This window comes from Stigmatopora argus, chromosome 6 (genome assembly GCF_051989625.1).
Source record: "Stigmatopora argus isolate UIUO_Sarg chromosome 6, RoL_Sarg_1.0, whole genome shotgun sequence".
Lineage (NCBI taxonomy): Eukaryota > Metazoa > Chordata > Actinopteri > Syngnathiformes > Syngnathidae > Stigmatopora > Stigmatopora argus.
The window spans coordinates 9,219,599-9,236,880 of record NC_135392.1 but is presented as its reverse complement, the minus strand read 5'-3'; the positions used below and the strand labels follow the sequence as shown (position 1 = coordinate 9,236,880).

The 17,282-nt window shown below is 37.9% G+C and overlaps 1 protein-coding gene across 1 annotated transcript in view; it reads left to right on the top strand.

The window, feature by feature from the left end:
* Positions 1 to 17,282, top strand: part of cdh4 (cadherin 4, type 1, R-cadherin (retinal)) — a 193,505-nt gene that overhangs the window by 6,182 nt on the left and 170,041 nt on the right. Inside the window, exon 3 of the mRNA XM_077603427.1 lies at positions 3,964 to 4,061. The gene's annotated coding sequence lies outside the window, so the exon portion shown is untranslated. The remainder of the gene's footprint in view (positions 1 to 3,963; positions 4,062 to 17,282) is intronic.

The following is a 17,282-nucleotide window of genomic DNA, read 5'->3' as shown; positions in this document are numbered from 1 at the left end:
TGTGTAAGCATTTTATGGCTAAGGTGCTTTTAACAGTAATATTACATTGACCCTATATGTTATAGTTTACAGTGTGCATGTAGATTATCTCAATACTGCCAGCAAAACAAGAAATGAAATTATAGCATAATTATCTCCCATCAATTGCAAGTTGGCACCTATATACAAGTTTGCAAGCCCAGTAAATTATACCCATTTGAAAATATTTCACTTTCGCCAATGTGACTATTTAAAAAAAAAAGACGCAGAACAACAGTAATGAAAATGTGGCTCTGGTTTGAATCAGAAGCCAAAAGGTAATTATTTTTTCAACCATCAGGTTGACGTTCTGTGCGAGTGCGCCTGTCTTTGTGTGTTGCATTTGCACGTGTTGTGCCTTCAGAATTTTTTTTTTGCCTTAAGCAGACTTGGCTTTGTGGGGTTGTGTATCCCTTGGAGAGCTGATTAAACAAAGAACTAGGAGGCCTGGGTTCTCCTCATGGTGTCAAACTGAAAGCGCGTGTTCCTGTGGTGCTTCACATGACCCCACATCTCACCTAAACACTCCAATGCTAAAGTGAAAGTTAGTAAATAGAACACAAATGAATACACATGGGAAATTGCTTGTTGTCTGTCCATATAATCCATTTTTCTTCATTTGGCGACGTATGCCAATGAATACATCTTATTCCTGCTTAAATGTGAAATATCTTTTGTATTCGTATGGAGGTTCACTTCTCCTCATTGTGAATGAAAAACATCTTTCCAAGGTCTGATTCTTTAGTTTCCAATAGAAAGTCATCTGATTAGAGCTTTTACTTTGCGCCAGCCTCCAGATTTCAAGATGATAAAAAGGAATAGCGTCTGAGCACCTGGTGTCACTCCCACTCAAACAGCTGAATTGTGTGAAGAGGACATCCTTTCAATGTACTTTGAATCTTGGTTCACTATAAAGTTAGATGTTTTAAGTTCACAGGGTTGTTCGATAGTTTCACCTCTTGTAATTGTGACGCACTTGATGGTGTCTGCTACTGAAAGATACCGCGCCAATTATTTCCCACATGTGGCTCTGATGGTGTGACGGAATGTTGACAATCATTAAAATAATTAGTTTTTGGTTTCTGTTTTTGCAATCAGACGACAAGCAGACACATTTCTCGGGTAATTGTCCTTTGATTTCAGAAATGTGAAGAGTAGTAATTTGTTGGTCCAGCTGTCAGATGGAGCCTCTTGAACAGATACAACTTGATGTTCTCAGATTAAAAGATACACTGAAGTGAGAGTGAAATTTACACTACACTGTTCTCAAATGACATATTCCATGGAAATTGATACTATTTGTGTGTGTTTATTTTCATCCTCCAGACTAAACAAGAAAAATATATACATTTACTCTCATTTATTATACTTTAGTCACTTATAATGAACCGGCAAATAGGTATAATAATACACGTAATATTATACAGTGTTCAAGAGAGGAGGACAATGAGAAAAACTAAAAACTTTGTACCAATGTTGACCACAGCTTCCCTTTGAAAATGTTTGAAATTTCACGTAAGGATGCTTAACACAACTTGTCTCTGATATTTGTTCACAATGCTTCCCAAAAGCAAAAGGTCCACCGTCAGCCTCAAAAGAACTGCTGACAATTTTCTATGTAACACACACAAACACTCAGAAAGAAGTGCAATGTAAGCACTAAGATGAAAAAGCAACAGCAAAACCGATGACGGCAGCTTCTAAAACGGTTATTTGTCTGTATTCCATTTTCATCTAGAAAAATAACTACACAAAAACAAGATACCTGCAAACAGAAAAAAATGTTTTTGTCAGTTTTTTGGCCACACGATGTTACTTCATTCATTCATATATATATTTTTTGTAACACTTATGGAATCTTTCGCATTGTAAATAGCTTGGCGTTTCTTGCCTGTAATGTAAGGGTCTTGCAATTAATATTGCCCATTGCAGAGGGAACAATAACCCCACTGTGACTGGCAGTCATGAAAATGCTACTGCAGCAGTACCTGGTGATGAATGATGCCAATCTGAACTATTTCATAAGGAACGTCACACTGTTTCTCATTTCACGAGACACTGTTTCACCCAACAGGGCCGGGGAACAGCATGGAAAATAATATACGTCAACATCGAGTCAAGCATGTGTATGATCAGCAAATGCAATTTAGTACTGTGAATTGAACCCCCCACCTTCCCTAACTCATTCCGCAGATGTCTAATGATAAAGTGGCTCAGTATGGCTGAATGGACGAAGATGCATGACTACTGCTCAAACAATCTGAACAATTAGGAGAAGGAACTGAGTTTATCGAATGAACAGTTTTAAAAATCAGTCTTTTTCGTTTATGCTTTGTCTTGTCTTCATACTGTGAGGGTGCTGGGTCAGAAAAAAATGAGTACTCAGCAACATCATCCACTGCTTTTTTGAGAATCAGCCAAAAATTGTGATACGCTGACAAGATATTCATCGAGTAGAACGCTTGAAAATACCAAATAAAACTGGACTACCTCCTCAAATTTTTTGTTTTCATGCACCCCCTCAAAGACTAGATTGAATCTACCGAAAACAGTTGTTTAAAATTTGAAGCTTGGAGGATTATTTGATTAATTGCTGTCTCCAGTAACTGTGGGAACATTTATTTTAATAAACATTAATAGGAGTTAGAATATTAAATATTTATGGAACTTGTATTCCACAACATTCATGCAACCCGTCACCATTGCATTTTAATTATCATAGACGTAAATTTATTCCCTTGGTCAGGAGTAACAGCAGATTATACAGATGGATACTCATCTTTAGAATAGGAAAACATGAGTGCGGTGGCAGAAACCACAAAAATTAGGTTCAACATCCAAGAATTTGGAACTCAAAATGTTCACAAATTCCGCAATGACCTTTATAATCCAAAATGGATCCAAACAAAACAAAATTCTCTGCTAGCATCATTTATGTTGCCACTTAACATTATTGGCTAATGTGGTCCTTTTTTCTTTCAATGCATAGCAAAGACAATTATGACTGAACTGCGAAAGATAGCAGTCATAGAGTTAGTTGATAAAAAGAATGCATCCCCTGCAAAAGAGCAGAAATCATTTTAATCAACTCTTAGATCTGGTGGGCCAACAGTAGAGGAATACTTTTCCCCCAAAGACCGATGGCTATACCTCATGAAACTCTGTTTAACCCTGAGCCGGAAGAAAGAGTCCAGCTACTCACAGATGCCTCCCCACCATTTCCCCTCCTCACACACCCACACACTCACACACCCACACACCCACCCACACACACACACACCCAAACACACATAGACACACACTCCTGAATCAATTCACTGTGAAACCAAGCAATTTTAACACCCCGTTGGTGGAACATCTTTTAAATTTTCCAAAGCACAAATTAAAGCCTCAGTTCAAGATAACATAGTGTCTGAGTGGCAAAGAGCTCCAGGGTTTATTTTTGAACTATTTGCATTACTCATAGCTGCAGTTAAAGTGAGGTTATGCCCACTTTAATTATGCATACTGCATTTTAATTAATGCAGCTCTTTGTCTTGGCTGAAATGTTTTTCTATTTCAGTTTCTCTGTGCCTCCTTATCTACTTGTGTGCAAATGGAGTTATGAAAAAGCATGTAATGTGTAAACACAAGAGCGCCTATTGAGACAATATTTCTAAATGTGTCTTCTGGGACTTCTGCTGTAAAATGAAAGGGAGCATCTGACTAAGACCATGATGATACATTTAAAGATAATACTTCTAGATGTCAGTTTTAAGTTCTATTAAATGCCGAACATCACTTAGTTCACCACATTACAATAAAAAATAATGCATTGATTTTTCTCATTTTAATGTCTTTGGTTGACTGTCACTTAAATGTCTATAATGTTTAAAGTCACACTCAACATTTTAGTTTTTTTTCTTCAAGAAATTCCATTGTTTCATCTGATTTTGTTTTGTGTAGGAAATTGCTCCAACTCTGCAGCTATAAGCTTTTTTCCCCCCATCCGACCAAGTGGAGAACTGAGTGGATTGAGGACATAGAAGGAAATGGACCAGCCGGTAAGTAGCCTATTCTGTTGTTTTGTATAAAATATTTTACTGAAGACTGCTTTGCCCAAGTCACAAATGGGAATGTACCAATGACTTTAGAACCAAAACAACAATGTTTTAACTAATGTTTAAACAAGTAAGAAAATCCTGGTTTGAATATTTTCACATGATAAATTACCAGTTTTTCAATCACTATGTTTGGTGTAGAGCCAATAGGTGTAAATGAAGGGCTTGTGGGTCTTAAATGCATAATATTATGTACGGAAAACTTTGCTCAATTTCCACAGCAAAATGGATTGTATCTCATTCAGAAAAAGTCTTCTCGATTGGTCTTGTTTAGACTCGTGTACGAGTCTGACAACACAATTTCACAGCTCAAAGATTATCTCATCAATCTTTTTTTGCAAAAACGTTATTAAAACTGCATTATGTCCCAAATATTTATAAACAGAGTCTTTGTCGTTGATATTGTTGAGCTCAACGCTATCGGAGTGTTTGTGGAGCATCGGTCATTGTCAGAGTTTGCCCATTTTTTTTCTACTCATCAAATCTCATGAGTTGCAGTTAATCCATCAAATGTATTACTCTTGGTGCCTCAAATATTTACAGATTTGAGTGAAATTTGGGACTTAGTGACAGTCAGGGTGGGAAAAGACATAGAAGGAGAGCGGTTAAGCTTGACTCTTTCTCATCTTTCCAGGGAGTTTGAGTGTTTGAACAGGGAGTGACTAGGCCAGGCCCAAACCTTCAGGGTGTATCTTTGAGATTAAAGTGCTCCGATCTCATGCTCTCACATCACATACAATATTATCGAGACGGGATTTCATTTACTCACACTGAAAGACGGGGCAACTGAGAATAGTGGAGAAGAACTACTAGCTGTCAAGAAGGCTTTGTAGGAACTGAAAGCGGTTGAACTCTCTGAGGCGATGGCCTGCTGTTCGCTGCAAGATGTACTGAGAGACACAAAATTGAATATGTATAGCAGCTTGTATTAATAATTACCTCTTTGGGACAATTACCTAATGTGAAACCGTTGAAAAAACAAAAATCTAACCATAAATGTGTTCAGGCGATTGTACTGCAGAATGGACTTTGAAATATGAATGTAGATTGAGGAAGAAAACTGTGGAAAGAACTTTTTGATCACAGTGAACCATGCTGTTATAATGGGTGCATGTAGGTTTAGTGTGTATGCTTTCAAGAGGGTAGGGTATTAGCTAGGCTGCTAGCCTGGGCTTTTAGCTCCATGGTTACTGTGCTCTACTGCTGTACTGGCCGCACTGTGTGGCCCAGATTCATGTCTCGACCCGGTAGAGGGGGATGGATCATAGCAATCCATGTTCTTGAAGAATCACTGTACTGTTATATGAGAGCTATGGAATTGTTATTGACTGAATGTAAACATAGCCAATATCATACCATTTCCATGTAGTTAGGGAACAAGCACTTGAGCACACTAATACTAAGTACAGCATCACTCAGTTTTTTTTCCGGAATGGTCATCTTCTTGACGTTAGTTAGCACTATGTGTCTTCTTCTCAGGCGAAAAATGAGAAACCTGAAGCCAAAGGGCCTGTCTACGAATGATACACTCTCTTAATTAGATCAAGCAGCACTTCCTAATTTGTAGTCTGCCACACGTGTACAGTAGATTGAGGCTCACATGAATACTCGGCACCAGAGCGGCAATTTCATTTTGTTGTTTCTTTCTTGCTATTGTCTGGACATTAAACCACACAAATGTCTGTTTTTACATCACCTTCAATGCAGCATTGAGTTGTGGAAGGGTACACAAGAATAATAATGCATTGCAATAATATGAAGCAGTTGCATGTAAAACTGTAACCGTTTCTTTTTTTAGTTTTGGGAAGACACACAATGCGACAACTGAAAGGCCTCTTTCTGTCTACTTAATCAATCTTATGTCCGTTTTGTTTGAACTTAATTGACTGCACCTCTGGAAAGGTGACTGGGTTTAATTCAACACTGATCATGTGACTCACCATCTATTGATCATATATCAAGGCATGTGCAAAACCACATCAGGCTATGGTTTGAGATGCAGGTAAATCAAATGTTTTCAAAAAGACTATAATTTCAATAGTTTGACACACAGACATGAGGATTTCAGATTAGTGTCCAACAGACTCATGTATTTACATTTACAATTTAATGTGTTTAGACACAATATGAGTCTCCAAGATCAATTTACCTTACCTAGAATTTAAAATTTGTTTTGAATTTAGAATCCCTCAACTTTGAAGCAGACATACTAATGACTATTCAGCATTTTGCCCTTTCTGTGACATGCTATTATCTAATACGTTACTAAAATGCACAAAACAATAATGGGTTTTAACTAACCAGCGTCTTTTAAATTTGCATTTGGGACAGTTGTAAATTAAACATTAATGGGGCATGTTTTATAATTTGGGACGTCTGATGGTGCTCGTGTGTGACCATGCATACAGAAGATTCTCCCTGAAAACTAAATTGTGTGAGTGTGTTTATATGTTCGTGCAAAAGTGTCACCATCAACTCTAACACATTCTACCATTTGAGGATTATGACTTATTTAGGAAACAACAAAAACACATGTAAGAAGATGGCCCTCTTATGATTTGATGGTTCAAGTTATTAAAATGTAATGAGACAGCGTGTAAAATTTTCTAGTGCTAAGCCAATGACTTCAGTGTTCTCCAGGCAGTGTGTCAAAGCAAGAAATTGATGGAATGGATCTATTCATATTTTTATTGTTCTATTAGTGCTGCACAGATTTCCTTGTTCATATTAATCAGTTTTGTAGCAATGGGTAATGCTTTGAATGTGATCCCTTTTTCTGTAAAAATTATGGTTATATATTCTTTTGTTTAACCCTTACTGGGCAGTCATTTAACTAACTGGCTTTCATTGACGTACATTCTTTCGCCCCTCCCTATCAAAATGGACGCAACGTCTAGTAGCACTCAAGCGTTCGACAACGACTCGAGCGTTCACACCCAATCTCAATTTCCCTCTTTTACCAACTACCACATTACAACACACAAAAAAGGAAAAGTGACAAACAAAATGCAAGGACTCAAAACTTACTTTAACAAAGTGGTCAGAATGGGAAGGAACCGGACACCAAGTCAAAAATGAACCGCATGAGGACAGGAAGAAATCTGGCAAAACTACATTCAGAGCGACGAGGAACAGATGGACATAACATAAATGGCTTGGAGAATCTTAATGGATGACACAAGGAAAGATTGACGGGGATAAGTGGAAGCAAAAACTTAATCTGACACCAACAAAACACAGGAAAAGACACACCGAGGAACACTACTCTTAGCCAAAAAAACCCTCCCAAAAAACAGATATTAAACAGTAATATATTGGTTAAACTGAAAAACAACAATCACCAATCTTTCAATTGCTCTAACAACCTCGTGATAAATCCCATCTTCTACTATCTATCCAGATAAATATTGTCTGAAACAGTTTGATACAAAAGTGATCAGTCAACGCTGGCTGGTCAATGTCTACAACAGTGGGGCATTGAACACAGGTTCTTCCTCCACAACAATCAACTTAAACCCTGTCACAAGAGTGCTTGCTTTTCTTGTAATAACATCTTTTTCGGTAATGTGTTGAAAGACAACAAACTATGATGGGAAGATGGTAATAAGAACAGGTTTCACAAGGTAACATTCTGAAAGGGCATGTTATAACTACACAGGATATAATGCTGCTGGAAGGAACATTAAGCAAAGGCTGTGAACATGTTTGCAATTTTAGCAATGTGCCACAATTGCCGGCGTGAGCATAGAAAATAACAAGACAGAAAATGTTAGCGTGGGAAGGACAATCAGAAAGGAACATCAGTTCATGTTGATGTGAGGCAGTCCACAATAGGATCATAAATGTAATCAGTGTTTAGAGTTTGGCGGTAGAACTACTCCTTCAGGATCCATTTGATGAGAGGAGTTACTGCTGGTAGTTAAACATAAATCACATTTACTAGGTCTATGGAAAGCGGAGTAATTTGTTATCATTTATAATTTGATGCACATGTGAATTGATTGCTCAGCTGGGATTTAGGTTTCACTCTTTTTCTTAAAAAAAAAATACAATTCCGTATCCATCATCCTTTACTCCTACCTTCTCTTCTCCTGTCACCAGCACTGCGTTCATATCCATTACCTGGCGCCACACTTCAGTGATAAATGTGATTGTCAGCAAGAGTTCATGATCAAATTATTTTGGAGGTCATTTAAAATTTCAGAGGAGGAACTTCACTTTGGTCAACACGAGATCATAAAAATTCATGCTGGAGACAAAGGGTCGAAAGAAACATGTATGTGGAAAACTATCAAAGTCAAAGTCTAGTCAAAGATAGATACAGATAAACTTAAATGAAAATTATTATTTACAAAAAAGCCATAGTGTCAATGATTGAATCAATAAAGTTGCATTTAATTGAAGTATATGGTACTAAAATGATAAATTGGCTCCACCAACATAGCAGGCACGACTTGGGTGGCTGATCAGTTGTCATTGTGAGACTGGGTTGACAGATTGTAAGCTTTCTGCAGCGCTGCTAGTGGTTGCTGCTGAGTTGCATCAGTGTTTCCACATGTCCACCTCAACTCATCACGCTGTCAGGTAAATTCAAGACACACTGAACCAAAAATGTCATAATTAATTTAACTTCAGCACAATTCTTATTAGGCGGCCCGGTGGGGCGAGTGGTTAGCGCGTCGGCCTCACAGCTCTAGGGTTCTGGTTTAAAATCCAGGTCATGTCCATCTGTGTGGAGTTTGCATGTTCTCCCCAGGCCTGTGTGGGTTTCCTCTGGGTACTCCGGTTTCCTCCCCCATTCCAAACACATGCATGGTAGGCTAATTGGACACTCTAAATTGCCCCCAGGTATGGGTGTGAGTATGCATGGTTGTCCGCCCCCTTGTGCGACTAAGAAAGCATTTTCTTTCTTCGTACTAAATCGGATCTATAACAGTCGTTTTCAGCTTTATTTCGCTTTATTTGTATGTCCTTTTCAACAACATTTGAACTTGATAATTATCTCAAATGCTTTATCACCTTGATTTTCTTCTGACATACAGCACTTTGAAATTGCAAAATTTTGTCAGGATATCATGATAGTTTTATGTAAATCTGAAATCTACTCCATAATAATGTTTATATTGTTATCCATGTCTAACTTCTCTCAACTTTTGATTCTATTCAGTCTAAGTTAGAGTTTGGTTTCTATTTGTATATATAAGTCTCACTGTGTAATTTATAGATTTTCTCATTGGGGATTTTTTGTCTGGGTCATATGCCCTGTATATCATTTACAAGTCTAATTATGTCTGCTTAATCATTTCTTGCTCTTTGTACCCGTAGCTTATTAGATATTCTTAGTCAAGTAATTGTTAAAGTCTCTTATGGTTTTACATACTATATGTTTAAATATGCTGGTGAAGAAATAGCTAAAGAACTGCCATAAAATATCCATATATGGTAAATAGATGGAAGAATGGAAGAAAACTTCAGGGAGAGAAGTTGACATTTTGTTTGAAGCAAATTTTCTAATTAACATTTTTCTCTCACATTGAAGGCATGTTTCCAAGTGAACAATGTTTTTTAATCACTACGAACATTTTGTAGCCTTATCTCTCATGGTTTGTTCTCTTGTTATTGGCTATTCTGTCGAGCCTGGCAGAGAAGTACAGAACACAGATTGGAGACAATAATGAAGTTAAATATTTTTTAATATAAACTTTCTTGGATGCTGGGGAGAGGGAGTGTTGATATTGTCAAGACTGGCTCTCCAGGCCTTGGGCAAGTTTGGAATCAAAGCCGAGCGCACTGTTAACCAGAATGGTCTGGAACAGAGAGCAGCTCTTCAGAATGGAGACAGCTTGCCAGTGAGGATGAGGTAGGAGGAAGCAATGAATGACATGAAAGTTAGGCTGAGGACTTTTCCCTAGTCATATCTGGCCAAAGGAAGAAATATTAAAAGCAGAGTGAGCTTAATGATTGATCGCTGACAACCACTGGTCTGACTCCAACTTTTCAAACTCCACTTCTGAAATTAAAACCACATATTAGACGGAAGCGAGGAAAAGTCTAGACTAGAGGAGTGTACGAGAAGGTCTAATTACTGGGCTAGCTGAAAAATTGAGCTGTAGGATTTGGTCGCGAAGGTAGCAATGAAAATAAATCTGAACATTGGTGGTTGCCACTTCATTCTGCCATCAAGTAACCCTCTTACATGGATTAAATCACTTAGTAAAACCAAAGAGAGCCCTGAAATTGCACATTGAATTGAATAGGCTAAGGTTTTTCTATGTGGCTCTTTAAGTGTGATATTACTGTAAATAAATATTAACTAGGGAAACTGTCACATCTTATAATTGTGGTTGTGCTAAATTAACACCTTGTTTACTTCATTAATTACCACCCTGCTTTATGATGATCGTAAAGGCGGTCTATCACTTATCAAATTCATGCTCAAGGACAGTTCTGTAATAAAAGTACAAACTTCCATCGAGGGCATTATATACACCGGAACATGTTCTTCCCAACAACATCAAGGCCTCTGTCATACTTTTTGAAGTGAAATAAACATTCACAAATGAATAATTGATTTTATATGCATTATTTGGGGTGAAGGAGTCGGGATTATGCATGTTTGGAGTTCTTCAAAGACATACCTAATGCATAAGTAATGTTTTACACTTTCAAGTGTAAAGTCACAATTTTGCCCGAGGTACTTGATTTTTCTCCCTTTGCATCTGGCTCTTTATTCTCCACAAACACAATAGATTAAAGTAAACTGGAAGGAGACAATTAAAAGGATATACTCACTTGAATTCATTTGGGATTTATTGATTAGCTTGTTTGCGTCTGCTATCTACATAATCATTTGCCACGTGAGGAAAAGCATCACTGTGCTCCACTAGAGTTTTGTAGTTATTCCACGCCAATTGCAAAACGTGATTACATAATAACTTTCTGGCCTCTTGAGGCCTAAACCAGTTAGTCAGTCACTAGCTATGGGATTGTGATAATGCAAATGCGGTTCTGTTGAAGAGATTAGATTCAGGCTACTGGACCCTGAAGCAAAGCTTAGCTCTCGCCTTTGCACATCTGTTTGGACAATAATTCACTCTCATGATACTGGGGGTCTTCTTGGAATTGGACTCAGCTGAGGGGAAAAAAGAAAAAAGGGACTTCAACAAATTAATGTTGTGCTTTTGGAGAGAATTGTAGGAAGCCATCAAGTACGAGTACATAACGGTGGACATGTGGAAGTTTAGATTCTAAAGACCTAGAACATATGACTATTACTCTGTGATGTTAATTAGCTGCCTGGTGATAGGGTAACCAATGTTTCCCAAATATCAGAATCCAAGGCTTCCCAATCCAAATATAAATCACTTTTTTAAAATATAGCTTTGCAAGGAACTTTATTTATTTCCTGCATTGAAGCCAGCTTCCTTAGTATCCTTCCGCGACCATCTCACGAGAAGTACTTTTAGCACTGTTTACTTATGGTGGATTCTGTCAAGTCATTGATTCAACCCCACAAATACATATTGGGAGTAATACTCGTGTCCTTCCACTGTCACACCTCCATTCATGCCATCCTCCCACGGTTTTTGCTGAGCAATACAAATTCATGCCGTTGAATGGTGTGTCGGTCACGAACGATTCCTTCAAAAGAACAAATCTTTTGACAGAACCTAACCGCTGCAGCATCTGACATGACGCATGACCCATGAGGCGCCCATGTTATCGCAGGAAGGAGAGGAAGTAGAAACAAAAACATTGCATTTGTTTCTCGCTTGATGAGTGGTCAATGAGTACCCAGCAACTAATTTTACCGAGCTGATGATTCCGTACCCTCAAATAAACTGTTGTGTCCCTTAATGATGGACCGATTATTATCACATGAATTCCGTTTTCATGATCACTGTACTGTTCAGGCCACAGTCCCATCCTCGGCTCACAGTCCCCAAAAAATTCTAACCACATACAAAGTGCTGAAGATATCTTAAAGGCATAAAGTTCTAATTTGCCTTATTGCTGGCTATGATCTGATCCACCTTAGAGAAGCCAGAATGTACCCCAGTTAACTTTGAGACCTTGTGTTCTCTAGGCACAAGATTATTATAAGTCATGAAATGATGTCACCGTAATAAAATTATATCACTAATAGTCTGCAAAAAATGAATACTATAGCTCCTGAAAATAGATTTCCAGATGTAAAGATATTTGTGTAACTTGGGATATTAAATATGTTAAAGGAAAATAATTGTAATTTTTCCCTCAGCTTCTGCAATGTGCATTGCAGATAGAATTGCTCCAGCACAAGTAAATTGGTTGTTTTATAAAAAAAATATGTGAATTGACAACATAGACTAACTACAGCAGTATGTTATCATATTGACACTGAAGTTCCACTCTAATAGACCCTCTCAGTTTATTTTTTATAGGAAGAGATTTGCCTGCCTCCCCACTTGCTACCCTCACTACTTTGTGTGCTGAGGCTGATTTACAAATCAAACATTGAAGGCAAAGAGCACAGTTATACATGGTATAAGGCGGGAAAATCAATGCGAAGTCCCTAGGAGCAGAACGACATACGTTTATGTGCAGGCTTGGGACCACCGAGCAAATGCTGCTGATTGGCCTTTGTGTGTCAACGCTGGAATAGCACTAGCTTCGGTCAAATCCAGTTGGCTCCATTCCTCTGGGAGACAGTGGAGCTTGTTAATTATTACGCTTACAGAGGAGCTGGGACTCCGCAAAAATAAGCACTCAAGCAGAGGTGATAAGAGTTGAAGGACTGCTACATGGCGAGAAAGTGCAAGATATGTTGTCAATCACTTCTGATATGTTTGAGAGTTCCTCAATATGCTATAATGAGGTAGAGTAAAAAAGTATCATTATATCAGTATCACACAGGCAGCAATCCGATTTAAAATTCAGCAAATCTTAAACCGACAAACTGTGCACATGATTTTCATATTATTCGTCTGTCAGTTTTCATCAACATGAGTGACCTTTGATCACACAAGTGTTCTTTTGATTGAATAGACAAAAAATCTCATACACCTGTTTTTTTGCCACGTTTTGTGACGATTTATAAATGGAGCGTGAATTTGCATAGGCTTGCATTTACACAAACGCTCATCCGTCAATAGGCAGCTGCTTTCCTGCATCACTGCTGGGGCACGTAGAACAAATCAAGTTTCAGTAAGCACAAACAAATAAAGGAACTATAATTGAAAGAGAAAACAATCCGCGATCCAAACAAATAAAGGAACTACAATTGAAGGATAAAACAATCCGTGATCCAAGTGACATAGCTACAACTTTAAATGATTATTTTATAGAGTCGGTTAAAGAATTGACATCTACCATCCCTCAAATAGACCACCACTAAACACCAATGAACCCATTCTTAATCTTAACATGGTTTCGCAGTCACAAGTTGATAAAGCGGTACGTATCTGGTCTCAAAAGCTCCAAAGCAAAAGATGCGTTTAATATGGATTTAACATTTCTGAAATACCACAAAGAATCTCTCAAAGCTCCATTAACCATTAATGTAAACAAATCCATAAACAAGAGTCTCTTCCCTGAACCGTGGAATTGCTCAGTTATTCCACATAAAATCAGGGAACCCTGCAATAAGTTACAACTACATATCTATAAGAATCCTTCCAGCCATCTTAAAAGTCTTGGAAAAGATAGTAGCGGAGCAAATTGTGGATCACATCTGCAGCAGTCCATACACCCTTAAGGGGCTGCAATTAGGCTACAATCTTACTTATTTATATATATATATATATATATACACGGTCAATAACAAGGCACAAAAACAGAAAATCATTTGTACTTACATTTAAACCACGGTATCAACAGTAAATACAGCATTATGGTGGGGAATAAGTGAACCTACAAAACAATCCAAAACAAAACAGCCCTCGTACCTCAGTTTGCCTATTCTTTCTTTGCAACTAAACAATGAAGCCATAGAATGTAAGAGAAAAAAATTGATCCTGGACCAGCCATTTGCAGAGTATACATATCACATACAGCATAATAAACATCCAGTTCCATAAGTCTGATGGGCTGCTTGGGGTCTTCATTGGATCTAGAAAGTATGTGTTATTGGAATATGGGATTTGAGAAGAGGAAAACATGCAAACTCCATATAGCTCTTGAGTCTTAGAGCTCACAAATCTCAGGCAAATATGTGAAAGATTTCCCTGACTTGTATCCCAGCTCAAAGAACAAAGGGTAGGCTAAAATGAATGGTGTTGGGTCTATGTATCAAATCTTCTGTGAAATAAAGTCCTTCAAAATCAAGATGCATGACCAAAAGAAAAGTGCCGAATAGACAATGATGGCAGAGAAGATAAAAATACAAAATGAATGACTTAACATGGTGCCTGGGTGATGGGATATTCTGATAAACAATGCGAAACAATTTGCAAGAGCAGGATGCCCGTAGTTATGACCCAGATAAATATTCTTGCTATTGGCCTAATGAGGCCTAGTTGACTGTCTTATTATTCTTACTTGTGTTGATAATGAGGGTCAGGCTGTTAGGCCAGTAAGCTCTGATCCGTGCTGAAAGAAAGAACAAAAGGAGAAGACAAAAACTTTAGAGCCGGGGTTGTATATTCTGCAGCCCATTTTGTCTTCTGGTGTACAAATAGAATATGCTCATTGCATCGTAAGGATTCTTTTTGATTTTGTCTTAAATCTGCAATGTACTGTGAAACAGCTGATACTGGGGATGCCAAAGTTAATTAACACATTCACACATACATTGATTGCACAACAGTCTTTCATCACAGAGTCTGCTGTCTGCTTCTTTTCAGATTCCTTTACCCTTCTCTATTAATAGAAGCAGGCACAAGCAAAGAGTAAAAATCAATGGAGTGAGATTTACCATTAAAAGGTCCCTTGTGGCTGAAATGAGGAAACACATACAAAGAGACAAAATTAGCTTAGTACCACGAGATCTCCGATTGCATTGCTTAGTTTGTTGAGGTCACTTCGAATTAAATAGGTTAAACGACTGAGTGTGTTGGAGTGTAAAATTACAGAATATGCAAATTCTATGAGGACTTCTGATAATTGATGTATAATTTGAAAAGAGTGGAAAATTCCTTTACAAAATCAAATCTCAAACATGGACCACTCATTCAAAAATAATTCACGTTTTAGTGAAGTTTAAGTTTAAGTTAGTGATTATGTACTATACTCTCTATAAGGTACTGTATGTTTTTTGACTGGAGCAACTTTATAAGCTCTCCATTTGGCTGGGGAAAATTTTTAATTTATTTTCAGGTCTTTGGACTACTAAGGTCCTCAGTGTAAGCTTTTACAATATCACTTGATCCTGGGGACACCCAAAGTAGCAAAGACAAGAGACAGCGTCTGTGGTTTTGCAAAGGAACGCATCCATTAACCATATGGCTTATCCTGTGCAAGATTGCACAAGGGCTGGCAAGCTTTTTGCTGCTGACATTGGGTAAAAGGCAGGGTATATCCCAGAGAGATCAATAAGGGGTGGGGTGTTCTCCTCATTTTAGAAACTCAATATAAGACTAACAGCTAAGTAATTGATGCGGAATTTTCACTTGATGGAAGTCAAGTTTTATTTTCTATTTTACAGACTAGAAGTCACACATTTTTCATAGTGTGGTGAGGCCTGCAACGTATACTTAGGTGCATCATGTATGACCCCCGTCCCCACAAAGTCAGATGTGAGATTAATAATTTTGTTAACAGGTTATGATGAGTTGTTTGATTGTGTTGTCTACCTTTGCTTTTCTGAATAGCAATTAATGTTGCGTAACAGACACCCATTAGCTTTTCTACATTTTATTTTCATTACTATTATGTAATGCTCCTGTCTGATTTATACTCTAGCGTAACTTTTTATTTCTTATTCATCCATCTTTTTTGGCTGGTGGGATTTATACACAGCCGTGACTTATAGTTCCCCCAAATCAGGTACATTTCCTTGGTCTTTTGTGTAGTTTATATCCGGCGGAAATGCAAAACAGACTACTTGGATCTTTAAAATGTCTTAAGGTCAAAGGCAGTCAAAATCATAAAATATAGTATTGTTTTGGCTATGGAATACATGCCAGGGCTGTCTTGTTTATAGCATTTACACTAGTGGCTTTAAGAGCTCCGGTAATTATTTCAATGATAACAGCAACACATTTATTCAGCAACATAATTCAAGAGATTTCAGAGCAGAAAGAGTGACAATATAGAGAGTGAATCTCAAAAAGAGGATGCTACAGCCTGCAAAACCTGATGTCTCCTCTTTAAAAGTCGGGAAATAAAACGAGAAAAGTGATGAGGTTTGGATAGCCTCTCTTAAGGCCTGACTCTACCATTTTCTTATCACCAGCAGCAGTCTGTGGCTCAAGGGCGGTAAACAAATGGGAACCGGGTGGTTTTTAGACGGCAGCACACTGCACAATTGACAAGATGCGGTTGCCACTTAGACCCTTTAATCACCCTCGAGCGCCTCTACAAAGTGTCTATGATCCTCCTAGTTTCCATGTTGTATTTCCTTGAGGTATCGTTTATAATTTGGAAATCCCAAAAATGTGTAGTTTTACTTGAATCTATTTTTTTGTGAGAAGAAACACTTTTGGTTGTGAGCATTTGTACTCTTAGCACGAACAAGAAGAAAGATATAGAGCTGAGCAATAGGGTGTCTTGCTTACAACCAGGATGCAACATTTTTTTTTCTGAGTCTTGTCTATTTTGTTGGAGGAGATTATAGGTCTACAAGAAGGATTGGTGGGTAGGAGAAAGCATAGCTTTCACTTTCTTTCTTCCTGTTGCTTTCTTAGCCATCTCGTTTCCCATGAGTAGAAGTCCAAACTGATCCTTCTGATCTCAGTGAGCCATTTTGTATCCCATGAACAGAGCTTGGACCTTGGTAGCCAACTGTGTAAAACCGGCTTAGTGCACCCACCAAGCGGACAGCACGTTCGTTTAAAAGCATCAGGAAAGCCCTTGATCAGTTTACTACAGTGGAGAAAAAATTATCTTTTTTTGTACATAAATATTTATGATTTCAACACGGCCATTGCCTGAATTGTTGTTTTCTTTTCTTATGATTTAGGCCTATGAATAAATTTGAATAGGTCACATGAGGGCAATGAGTGTAAATTGGCTTGTTTATATGAT